The following is a 17864-nucleotide window of genomic DNA, read 5'->3' as shown; positions in this document are numbered from 1 at the left end:
TGGCACATACATGAACAAATACGGGGGCATATTACCAAGGGCATTATCGCCGCTTTTGCGGGAAAAATTCCCGCTAAAGCGCCGATAATTTTATCGCCCTATTACCTAGCTGTCGCTAACACCAGTTAGCGACAGCTAATAGGCGATAGCGGGCATTTAGGTGCCCACTCTGCATGTCAGCGATGATTATCTCTAATGACATGCAGAGTGGGCGTGCCAAGATGTTAGCGACTGGACAGTCGCTAACATCGCTATCCCCTATTACCAACTTTTGGAAATAATCGCGCTAAGCGCGATTATCTCCAAAAGCTAACGCCTGCCCAGAGCAGTTCTTAGCCATGTTATCCAATGGAAGGTGGATAACATGGCTAAGAGCATTGTCACGATAATGCATGAATATCGCTGATTTTACAGCGATATTCATGCATTTCCCACGATTTTTACCGCTTTTGAGATAAACCTTGATAGTATCAAGGTATCTCAGCGGTAAAAATCGTCGGAGCGCGGCGATATTTTAATGCCCGCTACCCAAGCTTAGCGATAATTATCGCTATAGCTTGGTAATATGCCCCACTGATTTTTCCTAGCCGAATTCGCTCTCAACAGTGGGTGATTTTGCTTGTGCATTGACAAAGCAGATACATTCTCTTACTCTCCACGATTGTAAGGCTGAGTTTGGATAGGACTGGGATATGCAGTTGATCACACTCAGTAGAATTGATGCCTCTCTGCATTACATCTGCCATACACACAGCCCTTTACCCACTCATTTATGTTTGATGAAGTTTGTAAATAAACACTGAATGGTTGAGACTTGATGGCATGTATTTTACGACTCACCAAAGTAATCACTCACATGGGTTTCTCATCCTGTCAGGGGCCTGTAACACAAGGGCTTGGGTTGAGCAACTTGCACGCTATCTATCACAGGGATGGGCAAACGCAGACAGGCTCCAGCAAAGTAGGCTCACATGCCCAATTCATGGGCAGTCAACTCGTTTCTTTTGTAATGGGCAGATTAGAAACCGTGTTGAAGTGGGAGTGTCCCCCCTAGAACTCAGAAGTGGTCAGAATTCTATTTTTATTCAGAAGAGCGTAATGTAGCACACAGGTTTGTGTCTGGTCATTTAGCACACAGTCTCAGACATGGGCAGGTTAGCACACACACACACACGACACACAAACACAGATAGTCAAAAAGCTAGTCAACACAAAGGTTAGCCGGTTAAGTAATGGGTGGGAGGATTAGCACTGTACTCAGCAATGAATAGTTCAACACCCAGGCTCAGAGAAGGACATACCGGTGCACAGACTCAGAAATTGGAAGGTTTACTCCAAGCAACAGATGAGAGAGAAATAGAGAGGGTTATGTGAGAAGAGATACAGAGAGATACGTTAGAAAAGATTAGTGAGGTACAACAGGAGGAATGAGGCACAGGAAGAGCAGAGATGTAACAAGCATTGGTAAAGCCAATAGGTCTCGCCTTTGCAAGAGCTATTGGCTTTGTCAATGTGTTTTAGCCATTTTGTGCATCAGTGTGGCTGCTGTTCATCATGGCTAAAAGTTAGTGGAGTGGAGTGGAGCCGGATGGATGGGGTAGATTGGAGTGGGGTAGATTTGGTGCAGTTAAATGGGATGGATTGGGGTACAGTAGTGTGGGGCATATTGACGTAGAGTGGGGTAGAATGACATGGAGTGGATTGGTGTAGATTGGAGTGGGGTCAACTGGGGTAGATTGGGGTAGTTGGGGTAGGGTTGTTTGGAGGGGCAGCTGGGTGGGTTAGCATGGTGAATTGGAGTAGGGTAGATTGAATTGGGGCAGATTAGAATGGAGTGGGGTACATTGGGTGGAGTGGGGTACATTGGAGTAGATTAGAGAGTGGTAGACTGTAGTGGGATAGGTAGGAGTAGGGTAGATTTGGGTAGAGTGGAGTGGGATATATTGGGTTAGTATCTAGTGGAGTGGGGTAGATTAGAGAAGAGTGAGGTGAATTGGGGTAGATTGGAGAAGAGTGAGGTAGCCTGGAGTGGAGTCAGGTAGATTGGAGTGGAGTGGGTTGGATGCGAGAAGGGTAGATTGCATGGATTATAGTAGAGTAGAGTAATGGAGTGGGGGTAAATTGGGGTAGTTTGGTGTGGGGTAAATTGCAGTAGAGTGGAGTGGAGTTGATTGGAGGACTTTGTAGATTGAGGTGGTGTGGGGTAGAGTGGGGTGGAGTGATGTAGATCGGTTAGGGTAGATTGGGGTAGAGTGGGGTCGATTGAAGTGGAGTGGACTAGATTGGAGTGGGGGAATGATGTAGATTAAATTCGGTGGGCTGAAGTAAAGTGGAGTAGATTGGGGTAGAGCAGGGTAGATTGGGTTGTGATAGATTGGTGTGGGGTAGATTGGAGTGGGTAAATTAGGGTACATTGGAGTGGGATATATTGGGGTAGATTGAAGTGGAGTGGGGTAGATTAGGAAAGAGTGGAGTGCAATGGCTTGGAGTAGATTGGGGTAGAGTGGAGTAGCGTGGAGTGGGGTAGCTTGGAATGGGGTAGATTGCAGTGGAGTGGCTAATAAAAAAGTGGAGAGGAGTATATTGCAGTGGAGTAGGATAGATTAGGGTGGAGTGTGGTAGACTAGAGTGGGGTATATTGGAGTGGGATTGATTGGGTGGATTATGGTAGGGTAGATTGGAGTGAAGTGGGGTAGATTGGAGTGGAATGAAATAGATAGGAGTGGGTTAGTTTGAGTGGGATAGGTTGGGGTACATAGAAGTGCAGCTGGGTAAATTGCAATGGAGTTGGACAGAATGCTGTGGGTCAGATTGGGATGGAGTGGGGTAGATTGGAGTGGGGTTGATTGGGTTAGAGTGGTGTAGATTGGAGTGGATTATATTGAAAGGGAGCATATAAATTGGAATGGGGTATGTTGGAGTGGGGCAGAAAGAGTGGGTGGATTGGAGTATGGTAGTTTGGGGTGGAGTGGGTTAGACTGACTGGAGTGGGGGAGATTTGGGTGGCATGTGGTAGATTGGAGTGAAGTAAAGTGAGGTCGATTTAGTAGAATGGAATGGAATGGAATATGGTAAATTGGGGAAGAGAGGAGTGGGATAGATTGGGTGGATTTGAATGGGTAAATTGGAGTGGGGTATATTGGAGTTGGGTGCAGTGAAATTGGATAGATTGGAGTGGAGTTGAGGTTGGCATGGAGTAAATAGATTTGTGAAGAGTGTAGTGGGGTAGATTGGGGTGGAGAGGAGTGGGTAGATTGGGTGGATTAGAGTAGGGTAGGTTGGAGTGGGAAAGATTAAAGAGGGATGATTGGAGTGGTTAGTTTGGAGTGGGGAAGATTGGAGTGGAATGGGTTAGATTGTAGTGGGGTAGCGTGGGGTGGGTTAGACTGGGTTACAGTAGATTGGGGTGGGGTAAGTTGCATTGGGGTAGGGTGGTGTGAGGTAGATTGGAGTGGAGTAGATGGGGTAGATTGCAGCGTGGTAGAGTTGGTGGGGTATATTGGGGAGATTGGAGTAGGGTAGATTGGGATAGAAAGAGGAGGGGTAGATTGGAGTGGGTTAGATTGGAGTGGAATAGGGTAGATTTCAGTGGAGTGTGGTAGATTGCAGTGAAGTGGAGGGGTTAGGTTTGGATGCAGTTGAGTGGAGTAGGGTAGATGAGAATGGAGTGGGGTACATTGGAGTGGGGTAGATTGTGGTCAGTTAGCGTGGGGTAGATTGTAAAAGATTAGAGTGAGGTACATTGGATGGTGTGGGATAGATTAGAGGGAAGAGGAGTTGGATAGATTGCAGTGGAGTTTGGATTGGGGTAAATAATATTGAGGTAGATCGTATTGGAGTGGGGTAAATTGAAGTGAAGTGGGGTAGATTGGAGTGGTGGTGGTTGCATTGAGGTACATTAACCCTCTACTACAAGCAAATATTCTTCCCATTTTAACCTATGGTAGTGAGGCTTTGTTTTGGGCAGGCAGGTGACCTACTCAGCGACTAGGAACCTAAGACATAGGCACTTCCTCCACAATCCTCTAAGTAAACTCACAGTCTCTTCAGTAGGAGCATGTAATGCTCATTAGCACCTCAGTTAACTCCAATAGGTCAGAAAGAGCAAAGTGGACCAGGATAGACAAGGGCAGATTGAGAGGTCTATTACTAACGTAAAGTTACATTTGCATAAATCTGCACTAGTATGTTTACTCTTAATCTTTGTAGTACATTCCCTACTTTTGGCTAATCCAACTGTATATTTCTACTGATAAGTATTCACACATAGGTTGTGTTATCTACCTCTGGGCAGAGATCTCTAGGTCATAAAGAGTACAAAAAATGACTTTATATTAAACGTTAATGTTAAATATTAATGCAAAAATGCTACATTACTAGTAACTTAATTTTGAATTAGATACCCTCTTGGAGGATTAGTGCACTATACAAACCAACATAACACAACATAGCAAATGTAATATATTTAAATATAGTAATTCACTTTTTTTTAAGATGTATTAAAAAACTTTTTTTAAACTTTAGTCTGCATTCATTTTCATATTAATTTTTTTTTTAATTATACATAATCTTTTTGACATTAAAATACATTTAACAAGTCACAATAAATTCACTTTAAATTCATTAAATTTCATTTAAACATTATTTCCAATAGGGTACTTGTTTAATTCCCAGTTTCCATTTTGGGGGGAGGGGTTCAGGGGGTTGCAGTATCAGTGGTTGGCCAAGTGTGTTACTGGATGTTCTCCATCTCTGAGATGGATAATATTTACAACTGATCTGGGCATTTGAGGCTGTAGTAATCAAAAAAGAGCAGTTTGTGAATAGCAATGAGCTTACCCATTTGTGGGTTGATGCACGCACACCTAAACACTTCTTTAACTCTTTATTTACCCTAAATGCTTGTTTAGCTCTTTCCTTACCCCTCCAAAAAGCCCTTCCATGTATTAATGAGTATTCCCCATTTCCCTGCTACTCCTTCTGTCACTCTCACCTATATTAAGTAAACATTGGCACGTGTGTGCAGAGATCTCCACATTCAGGACGGATCTGCACATAAAAGATAGAAAAGTAGGATGCAGAGACTTTTGCATGTATTTTTGTAAATACATGCAATACATCAGTTTGTAGCATGGTACTAGTAATCTAGTAATACTAATAAATATATTACAAAATGCTGTTTGTGAATAGGCTCATAAATGTCTGGTCTATCATCACTGACCCGTCTCTGGCAATTGCATCTGTCTGTCCATCCTCCTTTTTCTAAGGATTTGTTGAGAAGCCCCATAGACCCTATGCCTGCACCCCGCTGGCACACAAGGTATGCAAATATGACATCCACAGAAAATCTCTGCTTCCCCTTAAAATTAGAGTAACAGTTACATACTTTTAACAACAAAATACTCCTGTACATTTTAAAAACAAATTGACTACAGAGCAGAGAATGTGTATGGAAATTAGACGTGCTGAACATCAGTTGCAATGGGCGAACACATACTTTCCCTGCTGTTCCTTGGACTTTATTACTCTTGTTTCAAACTGGTTTAAATGAAGTGTCTAACATGGGATATGTGTTGAATCAAAACTGGCTTTTCATAAAAGATAAGCTGTCCCACCATTTCCAGGCTCCAAGACTGATTTTAGTCAGAGACTGCCACCAAAATCATCTTTCAGGTATTGTGACAGTGACACATGACTTAACTTACATATTAATGGGCCTACAGGAAATAAAGTTAAGACACAATGATCTGTTTTATTATATGGTTGTCCTTTGGTCTTCCCATTAGGCCATTAGAAAATGTTCTGTGTGATGTTGATGAATTGACATTTCCCACCTGGAAAATCTGAGCTGGTGCTAGTGGTGCTAACATGTTCAGTCTCTATTTATCATATATTTCCTGTCAAATGCATCGCAGTTAACGCCCTTGTGTCCTCCAGGTTGAAGCAGCTGTGCTCACTTTAGCCAGAGGAATATCTTCAACATTTTCTTAGGAGATGGACACCAACTTTTTGAACAACCTGCACACCAGAGGAAATAGGTACCTCTGTCAAAGTCAATGGAGAATAGAATGGTGGATCTGAGACAAAGGTTAAGCTGATGAGAAGTCCAAAACATAACAAAAAGATGGACAGAGTATTTGGGTGATTATTGGGATGAATACAGTGCCTCAATGTACTCTAAAACTTCCACGCAGACTTGCAACGGATGACACAAACATCCTTGCTCACATGATAGAGTAGCTGGAGAAAGAAAAATGATGAGGTACCACTCCCGTTCACTAGCAAACAGCTGAAGAGGCTTTAAGCTGCTTCTCACCTGTCATATGGGTTTCCCTGTTGAACATCCATTGCTGTTCATTTTACCATGTATTAATGTATTTATTCACCTTTATGCACATGCTTCAATGACCCATAATAGAATGATGTTCTGGTATGAGTTAACAGTCCATCAAAATTTCATATAGTAGATGTTCCTGTAGAGCGACTCACGAAGGGAGATACAGTGGGTTTGGGCAGATGTGCATGATAATTCACTAATTTCTTTAAACAATTTACATCGAATCACAGGGCCAATTTTTCTCATAATGAAGATGAAAATCAACATATAAAAGTAGCGCACACGTATTTAGGGGAGAAATAATGTTTAGCATTTGAGAGCTCAGCGCAGCCAGTAGCAGTTTCCTTGCAATAGGGTATCCTTACCAGAGTCAATGAGACAATAAAGATTGCCCTTGCTTCTCTAAATTTAGGCTGCACACTGAGAATATATCTATTTCTTGACGAGAAAAGCTATGCATGGGAGAGGCTTGCATGGAAACTATTTTTTATGGGCTTTGGTTCTATTAAGATATCAGCTAGGTATTCAGACTGGAAGGATTCTCAACGAAGATTCATTTTATTGTAGACTTGATGTGATGATTTCCATCCAATATGTTGTCAATTTTGATCATGTGTTCGTATGTTGGATTTATCGTTTTCAAAATTATGTTCATATTTCTAATACCGTGCATTCAAATAATTTGCAATAAAGTTAGGCTTTAATATATATAACGGTAAACTTGTGTCATAGACTCAACACATAAAAATATTGGTCTGTCCTATATTTTTATATGCAGAGTACTGTGCCCCGACCGCAGATGCCTGCATACCTAAAATTCAAATAAGTAAAATTAAATTCATAGTTTGTGAAAACCGACAAAATACTCCAAAAATACTAAGCTTACACAAAAGTGAACGTTTTCTTTGGTGAATCAGGCCCACTGTGTGTCAATTTTTTGAGAAAAATGTTCCATAAGCTAAAAATGCATAAAAATATTCCTGGCAGGGTCTTACAGGACCGAACGAGATTTAAACAAATTTACAATTTGGAAAATTGTGCCTGTGCACGGTCTATTAGTGAGCTGCTGTGTTACAATATTGAAATAAATCACGATTCCTGAATATTTGATGTAAACACATTTAGAATTTGGAAAATTGTGCCTGTGCTCTGTCAGTGACCTGGCCAAAAGAGGGCATGAAAATGCTGAACCTGGATAATAAATTCAAAGCTGTTCTGAACAGGGGCCCCCATAATATGTTTGACCCATGGCCCCCAAAACCCTTAAGATGTCCCTGTTGCAACAGGAAAAGCCAAGAAGGATCTCTGTTTCCCAGCCACCTTTTATACTATCCATCGTGGTTGTTAGGGCTAACATCTGGAAAGTCTTACACACACAAGTTTTGGTGCTAAAATTAGAGGATGGGTTACTCTGTCTCAAATGTAACGGATATACGATCTGCCTTATTACTAGTGCAATTGTAATAAGGCATAGGAAATATTGGTTAAAATTGTGATAGAGCAATACATCTGCCCAACTGTAAATAAGACCCTAAGGACCAGATGTAGGTAGGCATTTACCGGTCGGTAACGGCCGAATTCGGCCGTTACCGACCGGTAAATGCAATTTGAGATGTAGGGCCCTGTATTTTACAGAATCGGTAAATTTACCGATCGGTAAATTTACCGATTCTGTAAAATACCGAGTCGGTATTTTTACCGATTCGGTAAAATTGATATGTAGGTGGGACTCTTCTGAGTCCCACAAGCATTAAAAAATCGGTATTTTACCATCAAATCCTATTTGATGGTAAAATACCGATTCCGGTGTGCATGCACATGTGTGCATGCACACCTGTGCCATATGACAGGCAGACCTGCCCTTAGGGCAGGTATGCCTGCCACATGGCACCCGAACCCGTTTTGGGGGTGCTAGAGGGTGTCAAAGTGACACCCCCTGCACCCTTGTGAAATTCGGTATTTACCGATTTGGTAATTACCGAATCGGTAATGCCCATTCATTCCTATGGGCTTCAAAGCCCATAGGAATGAATGGGCATTACCGGTCGGTATTTACCGAATCGGTAAATACCGAATTTTACCGATTCGGTAAATGCACATCTGTATTTACCTACATCTCGGTACTTCTATTTTACCACTTCTTAAATACCGAATTGGTATGATTCGGTATTTAAGAGGTGGTAAAATAAAATTACCTACATCTGGCCCTAAGTCTCAAAGATGAAAGCAACTAATAAACACTGGGACAAAGAAGTCCAGATATGTACATGTTTAGTCCACTGTTATTAGGTGATATCACCACTAAAGGCACATGAAACAAATATTTTGAACTGTACAAATATATTAAGCACATATTTCTGAATCCCCAGTATAAAAAAAGCAGACTGGCCAAAGACAAGTCCATTGAGCAGCAAAGAGGAGCTCAGCGTAAATGAGTTCTTCTTTCTGAGAATATGCATGCAAATGAGTTTTTGCCATGTCAAGCTTCGGGCCCAAGTGGCAGTGACCTTATGCAGGTGACATACCTCAAGCTAATGCATTAGGGGGCATATTTATTAAGATTAAGAAGTCACACAGCACAATACAGCAAGTCACTGTGCTGCTCTGAGTGACAGGGAGAGGGCAGGAATGCACCTTATTTAACACAATGCAGCAGATACCTGCCTTTTCCCAGCGTTGGCGCACAATGATATGCATAGGCACCCTTGCACCATGGTTCAAGGGTTCCTCCGTTGGAGGCAAGATTCTTTATCTTTATGAGCAGGAAGGTACACATTTCTGGTAAAAAAAACAATCTCCTGAGGCATTTACCTCTTTCTATGTGCAGAATTTAGGAAACCTAGAAAGAGGAAATAATGAGGAGAGAAATCTATATTTTTCCTCGTTATGCCCCCCCCCCGGGGATGCGAAGAAGTTTTGAATCATTCCCAGGTCTACCACTTGTGGTAAATCTGTGAATGCGGCAAAATCCATGGGTTTTGTATTGGAACACCCACTCACCACCAATGGAATGCCTCCCTGGGGCAGAGCAACGCAGCACAGTAATTTGTACTAAGTTGCTTTACTCTGTATCTATCAAGCCACTGAGAGCTATGCAAGGGTCCTGGAGTGGCTTGAAAGATCACATCCTGAGCGGTGCGTCGCTTTTGCCCCTCGTTGCGTGGTGCAAAAGCGACACCACCCTTTGATAAATATGACCCTAGGTCTGACCTAAAACGGCTAATCATGGCGATTTAATATATAAAGGCACAGTTATTTTTAACTCTTTCAAAAGGTGCTTCCTTCATGGACTTAGTAAATTTTCACTTCATCATTCTGTACTTACAAAGTTCATTCGAACTAATTTCATGATGGATGCCGAATGAGGAACATCTTCTGAGGCAATTATCCTTCATAAAATTGTATCTGCTCTCGAACTGTAGCGATTCAATGTACCTGGGGAAAGGAAACTGAAACAATCATGTTGTGTGAATGTCAAAATACGAATTTCTCTATCAGCAGCAACATTTGATAGCAAAATCTTTGCTCAAAGGAATTATTTCAGATTTGCCCTTCCAGCTACACCTAATGAATGGGATCATTAAGGAAACAATTATCCAACTGGATAGTCTAAGCATTATCTGAGCTGTTCATCCAACCCTAATGTGATCTCTTCATCGGGAGCTCTGTGCATCTCTGAATTATCCTGTCAGGAACAGGAACGCTGACAGTTCAGCCACTAAAGAGGCACATGTCCAAATCTGTTCCCAAGTAAATGATTCGAATGCAGATAGATTGCAAAACTGGAAAGCATGGCCATTTTCAGAGATTTATCTATATTTTTATGCCTGATTAGCATAGAGGCATTTCATTCCTGAATGGTAATTTTACTCGGATACAAAGAATGCATACACCACCATATTAATAGCCAGCCTCGCTGCTTAAAGATAGCATTGTAAAACTTATACCCCATGATAAAGCTAGGATTATATGACCCGATCCTTCTGAGGTTCATTACCATTATACACCTAATACATCTCTAGGACGGCAATGTCAACAAAAGAGAGAACTTCCGGCCATTGACGCTGCCTGCGTGAACTCAATCTTCATTGAATTAACGCAGCCGACTGCGCAGTTCCATTTCAGAAATTGTATAGCGATGAGGTGTGTCTAACTTCCAGAAGTTAATGAACGACGAAACTAGAACCAACCACCTTTGCATGTTGCCTGCATCTCCACCAACCTCAACCCTGCGTCTATACTGTCATGATGCTATATTATCTACTGATTATTAAAAATATATGCTGCAGTGAGTTTTATTCTAGGATTTGTAATTTTATAAAACCAGTGCACTTAAACATTCATTATTGCAGTGAGGAATATTTGCTACAGGGGTAGGAAGTCATCGTAAAATGAAGTGAAAGCAGCGAGAAATTTGAATCTCGCATTAATTCTGAACCTAACATGTTAGGCCCAAAAATCTACTGATATAAAACCAGGGAAAACTTCAAACTCCTAGGGCCAGATTCCGAACACTGTCTTGCAATGCTGCGCAGCGTAGCATTCTAAGAGGCTGTGCTACGTTGCCTGACAGGAAGAGAGCAGAAGAGCGCAATCATCTGGTAGCTATCTGGGGGATGAATGAGGACCTTTCTTATATAAAATCTGGAAAATGGAGCCACTCCATGTTTCAGGAATTGCCTCTGTCGCTATACAGAAGTTAAATAAGAAATAAAAGTGGCAACTCCCAAAATCACGGTCCCCTGTCGATTGTGTCTGAACCCCTCACCTGTCACATCACATGCAGTCAGAGGCGTAGCTAGAGCTTGGGGCGCCCGGGGCTATCCCTCAAATTGCCGTCCCTGCGGTGGAGGGGTGCTGGGGAAAAAGGATGGCGAGCACTTGAAAGAGGTCCGACAGACACTTAGTATCGCCGCTAATAGTTCTTCATCATATGCACCGTCGGGCTCTCATATCTTATTGAGCATGTCCTACACAAGGTCTCTCAAAACAAGGGTACCATTTAGTGTGTATGGAAAATGCTACTGGCTAAGCTCAGAGACACCCCTGCCTGCTAATGTACTGGGTGAAAGATAGAGCAAACAGACTGGGGTCAGCTCTAGGGAGTACTGTGTGTGCATGCTTTTTATGGAGCCTGTTCTACATGAGATCTCTCAAATCAGGCCCATTTAGTGTGTATGGAAGAAAGCTACTGGCTAAGCCCAGAGACACCCCTGCCTACTTCTTAGTATGCCTCTAAATAAGAGTGTCAAGGTAGAGGTAACATCTAGTATGTATGGGATAATGATAAAGGCAAGGCTGAGAGACACCCCTAACTATTTCTACCCTGAGACAAAGAAGATGGAAAAAGAATGGGACATCATAAGGGAGTCATATGTGTGTGTGGACAGCATATGGTGCATGCCATATCATGCATTCATTGGAAATGCATGATAATTAGCTTTCTCCAGTGCATTTTCAACACCCTACCCATTGTCAGACACAGTCCCACCTTCTTTGCATGTGCTGCCGCACCACACTTGGGGGCATATTACCAACAAGTAGCGATATTTATAGCTAAATAGGCTTAGCGACGATTTTTTTTATCGCTGAGCATCGCCGGAATTTATTGCTGAGATAACTTGCTATTAGCAACGTTTATCTCCAAAGCGCTAAATTTTCCGGTGATAGCGATGAAATGTTTGAACATCGCTGAGAATACAGCGATATTCACGCATTAGCGACGAAATGCTCTTAGCCATGTTATTCACCTCCCATTGGATAACATGGCTAAGAACTGGTCTGGGCAGGTGTTAGTTTTTGGAGACATTCGCGCTTAGCGCGAATATTTCCATCGCTACGCCTGCCTTGCTAATAGACGATAGCGACGTTAGCGACTGCTTTCAGTCGCTAACAGGTTGGGTACGCCCACTTTGCATGACATTAGCGATTAATATCGCTGACATGCAAAGCGGGCCCCAAATCGCTCACTATCGCCTACAAGCTGTTGCTAACTGCTGTTAGCGACAGCTTGCTAATAGGGTGATAGAATTATCGCCGCTTAGCAGCCGAAAACAGCCGCTAAATCAGCAATAATAGCCTATCGCCCTCCTTGGTAATATGCAGCCGCGGTCCGTGGATGGAGTTCGGTGGGGCAGGGAGGCGGTGCGAAGGTGGGGCAGGGTGGGGGGTGGTAAACAACGGAATATGGATATTTGCAGGTAAGTGAATAATTTAATAAATAAAACGAATTTCGTAGAGTGCGCTGCATCACAAAATGCGATGCAGGGTGCGCTACGAAATTCATTTTATTTATTAACTTGTGTACTTACCTGCAATAATCCATATTCTGTTGTTTACCATCCCACACCCTGCCCCTCCCCCGCACCTCTTCCCTACCCCACCGAACTCCATCCACGGGCCGCGGATGGTAATATGCCCCTTAGTCTCAACAAACATGGTGCCTCGAAAGCAGATCAGAATTGAATGCAGTATGGAATAGTGTGCCTAATAGGGAATCTTTTGTGAAACATACCTCATCAGTAACAAACATCCTATCTAACAGCCAGAATGCCCAAAGGCTTGAATGCTTGCTTTACAACTGCAGATGTTACAGTCCACATTTAAAAAGGACTCCATTAATCTCTGCTCCTAAAGCAAAACCTTTCCACATTTTCAAAATCACACATCCAGACACAATGAATCATATGTTTGTGAATTAGTGCATAGAAAATGTTACATAAGGCAAAGACCACCTGTAGGAGAGTAGGGTCTGCTATCCTATGGCACCCCAAATTTTTGCTTTTTGTTTCACTGGTTTTCGACTACTGAGGCTGTGGGCCTGCTAATCAGACCCCCAGCCTGCTGTTCTCTCTCTAAATTATTAATACATGTGCTATAGGTACATACCACAATTGGAAATGGACTCCTTGTCAGCCCCTGTACCATGCACTATAGGTGCGCAGGGCATAGGTGCCACCTGTCAGATGTCACCCACTTGGAACCACGCTGCAGGAGCGACGATATTCCCAAAACTCTACCCCTGCACAGACTGCAGTCCGCGATACATATACCACCACAACCTACAGTCTGGGCCAGGGGAGAGGGAAGGGTAAAAAAGAAACAAAGGGAAGAAGAAGGCTTCAATGGACTCAATACGTCTCCAGCTCCCTTTATACTCGAGGGGAAGATGGGATTAGCCTCCCACCCTGCAGAGGAGAGACAAAAGAAAGAAAGATCATGAGAACCACCCCTCAGACCTTTCTCTCTGCGCATACCATACCAAGATATAACAACAACTCCCTCTCACCTGATGAGGGATTCAATAGTCCTTCGTTGGAGACTCCGTTTCCACAGCCTTGACTGAAGTCCTCTTCTGGAGAAACTATACTCAAAACGGTGAATATTTACATGAACATAAAGCAGGGGAAAAAGTCACTGGACTGAAAAAAAACCTTCTTAGGTGCTGATATGTAAATCTCCTTATCTACTTCCCGAAAAAAACAGTGGCTACCCAACACGCAAAACAAAACACCGACTAACAGCCGGTCCGTGAAAGAACCTCAACTTCCCATAATGAGGCAAATAGGACCAAAAATACCCGGAAGTAAATCCTCTGTCGTGTTACTTTCATCTGCACGCAGCCGCGTACAAACCAAAAATGAATCTAAAACGAGTTAAATGTCCACTCGCTAGTACCAACGCTCCGACGGCCTGGATAAAGTCCCGAACCAAAAGTTTTCTTTGTAGCAGCAACGAAGCCTCGCTCTGCTATTTCGGAACAGTCCCTCTTCGGCTTTAAACACAGCAGCAAATCACAAGAGCAAGGTAAAGGAGACTCGAACAGGAAAGACAACGTGACCGGTAGCGAAACCAAGCAAAGAACGCCCAGTCCTGCTCCACTTTATACGGTCACATGGGTAGGGCAAGAAGGGGAGTGACCACAGCATGCGCACAAAGAGAGGACTAAGGGTCAACCCTATCTAATTCCCAACACCACCAAGGCCTACCAGGGGCTGCAGCATATATTTTGCCACCCCTGGCTGGTTCTTAAATTTACCCAACTGGCTGATCACTCAGCTGGGGCAAGATGGTGTAATCACCTCTTGCTTAGATATAGTATACCTATATCTAAACCTATATCTGGACACATATAAACCTGTGAGTCACTCCTATGGAAGGCCTTATCAATTCTGGAGGCAGAGTTCGTGGTTTAATGTGAGATGGAGCTCTAGCATGAGCTGAGCCTGTCTGCAGCCGTCGGGAACAAATCCCTAAGCTGTTTCAGGATAATGCCATACCATATACTATTAAGTGCATTATAATCCTCGCGGTTATAAAGCAACTTTGGTTTGGCTTTATCAAAACATGTCGTGTAAGGTGTCATACGATTTGGAATACTATCCCCTCACCAGTTCTGGCGACGGGGATAGCATTCCACCCCTCTAGAAGGGTAAGACATGTTACTTTACTGAAATGCGGTTAATTTCTAAAAGGGCCTCAGATCCACAAAATGGATGCTTCTGCCACAGACACAAGTCTGACTCCCTGAAGCTGACCAAAACTCAGCCAATGGGGCCTGGACAAAGGGTTTCCTGTCGCAGGGAGGTGTCACACCCCCCCAGACAGGAGATAGTGGATTGTAGCAGGGAGGTTTGAAAGAAACCAGACACTGCCTGGGGAGCACAAGGCTGCCCCTTGCATAATCCGGTCAAACTGGTTCTGGGGCACACCAGCCCCAGTCCCAGCGTGGCCTGGATCAAAGGAAAGGGGTGTATCCACCCCCTTCCTGGGTCCCACCCATAGGAGGGGACCTAGCAGGTAATCCAGCCGCCCAGATTCGAATAAGAGTGGGAGCAGTGCCAATGCACTTCAGATTATCCTGATGAAACATAAGAAACGAAACTCTGGACCCTTCGACATCCTACTCAGCGTAGAAGACTGAAGAATCTCCCTTGTGGTCAAGGAGTGACCACCCTGTGCAAACAGGCACCATCCAGCACCTCGACGTCTGCTTTGTTGCAGTTCCCGCCGGAACTCGAGCAACAGAGATCAACGAGATCAAGCTTGCCTGCCTTCTAACAGCCCGATCCACAGTCCCTGCAGAGCTGATACCCGTGGATGCGACCGGGAGCGTGGGGCACGCCATCTTGGAAAGACCACGAGACGCTGACCGTGCAGCCCACGAGAGACCCTCGAAGCTGTACACCGGGGTTTGAGAAGCCCCAACCCTGAGCCACTCTTGCACTGAAGTTCAGCCCTCCGCACTCGACGAGTGCTACGTGGGGCCCTTCTGCTTCTTTTGGCTCAACGCGTTGGCCAGTCCCTTGCCAGCTGGCTTGTGGCCCCTGTGCCGACGAAAAACGAAATACGACTTCTGATTCTGGTTGCTCTAGATTTGCTCCAGCTCCCCTGAAAAGGAGCCCCCACTCTGATCTTTCTGGTCCGAGTGAGAAGCAATCTCCCGGTTCCGCGTGGATTGCTTTTGCCAAGTGTTGTTTGCTCCAATCTTGCAGCCAACAGCGCCGACGGCGAGAGCCTTCGTGGGACAGATTGTGACCTGCTCCTGGACTTCGTAGATGCCCCAGAGCCCACGTGACAGCGGAGAGAAGCTCCTCCACAACCACCTGATTGCGCCCGACATTGCCTGGTTCCATCCTGGTTCCACCCTGGTCACTGCTGAGTGACCCAGACTCTGTCCCCTCTGCTTTCAGGTACTTTTCGACTTCGATCCACCCTTGTATCCCACCGGCCACTTCTCCTTCACAGCGCCTGCAGCCTCTTCAGCTCCAAGCACCAAGAACCAGCGTGACGAAACCCGACACTACTTCGACCCTGTGCACCCGCTTCCTCTGGGTGAGGTAACATTGCAACGCCGGTGTTCCCACACTGGTACTCACCTCGAGGGTCTGTGTCTTAAGTTTTGTCTTTCTAGGTTCAGCGGAAGTGTCCTAAAACTCTATTTGCTTAACTTTTACGCACCATTGACTTGCATTGGTGCATGCGTGTGCTTTCAGCACTGCACCCGAATCCCGCGGGCTTTTCCCGACTTCAGCATTGCTTGTCCCGACTGCTCCCAGCGATTCCCTAGGCCCTAGGCCTAACCACTGTTCGATTGGTATCTCTTATACCACTTTCTTAATATATGGTCTGAGTGGCCCCACTCCCTCATCCATAATTGTGCAACTTTGTATGTTATACTGTGCTTTTGATTTAACGCTTGTGCCCCTTTGTTCATAAAGAATACTGGGGATTATTTTGAGTAATGAATACATATATTTTTATAATTTATACTTGTGTGGTGTCCTTTCATTTGATATTACAGGACTGTGATTGGTAAAACAGCTCGCTTAACACGACCTCTTGAGTTAAGCCTTTAAGGCTGCTTAGTCTATGCTACCATTAAGATAGCTTGTCTACAAGGTTGACTTACAACCAGACACCATAAGGGAAAGCTTGGACTGATACAAGGTGGTTCCAGAATTGGAAACATCATATATCAGGCCAACTTCTCACACCACCAAAAGGTGTAAGATTCTTATGCCACCCATGCCGGTAGGTACTTTTTAGGTATGCTTGGTCTAGAGAAGAACAGACTCAGAACATAACATAGTGTTTAGGATCGACTTTAATAAACATTTATTCCTACTCAAACAAACCTTTCTTAGCAACATCAAAATAGAAAGACTGGGGAAAAAACGGTATATGGTCAAAATATCGATTCCAAAATATAGACTAACACAAATATCGACTCCAAAATATAGAATGGATAAAATATCGAATGGACAGAATATAGACATCAAAAATATCGTTTTTAATGTAAGTAATGTAATATCGATTTTAAAAATATAGAAAGTCAAAATATCGAAGTACATAATATGGGTTATTAAAAATATCAAATTTTTAATAATATCGAATGTTAGTATATGTGTGAAAAGTGTATTTTTTGTAATTTATTTGAAGTAATTAATTTTATGTTATTTAATTTTTGCGTAATTTAATTCTGTAGCGGGTTGTGGGTTTATAGGGCAATAGGGTGGGAAGTAATTTAATTATAATTAATTAAATATGTAAATGTATTTTATTGGTATTATTTTGAATAAATAGTTAATAAATTTTTTAATAGGTAATTAATTAATTCTTAATTGAATATACATTTTTATTAATTGATTAATTGATAATTATGTGAATAATATTAATTTATTTTCTGTAGCGGGTTGTGGGTTTATAGGGGAATAGGGTGGGAAGTAATTTAATTATAATTAATTAAATATGTAAATGTATTTATTGGTATTATTTTGAATAAATAGTTAATTCATTTTTTAATTTGTAAATAATGAATTCTTAATTGGTAATTAATTTTTTTAATTGATTAATTGATAATTATGTGAATAATATTAATTTATTTTCACTAGAGTGGGAATAGTAAATTTTACCCCTACGCTATCCAACGCATTCCCTACTGTTGCACTCTCTGGAGTGGGAATAGTAATTTTTACCCCTATGCTTTCCAACACTTTCCCTATTGTTACACTCTCTGGAGTGGCAA

Source organism: Lissotriton helveticus, chromosome 3_2 (assembly GCF_964261635.1).
Source record: "Lissotriton helveticus chromosome 3_2, aLisHel1.1, whole genome shotgun sequence".
In the NCBI taxonomy this organism is placed as follows: domain Eukaryota; kingdom Metazoa; phylum Chordata; class Amphibia; order Caudata; family Salamandridae; genus Lissotriton; species Lissotriton helveticus.
The sequence above is the reverse complement of the archived record's forward strand: the minus strand, read 5'-3'. Positions refer to the sequence as shown.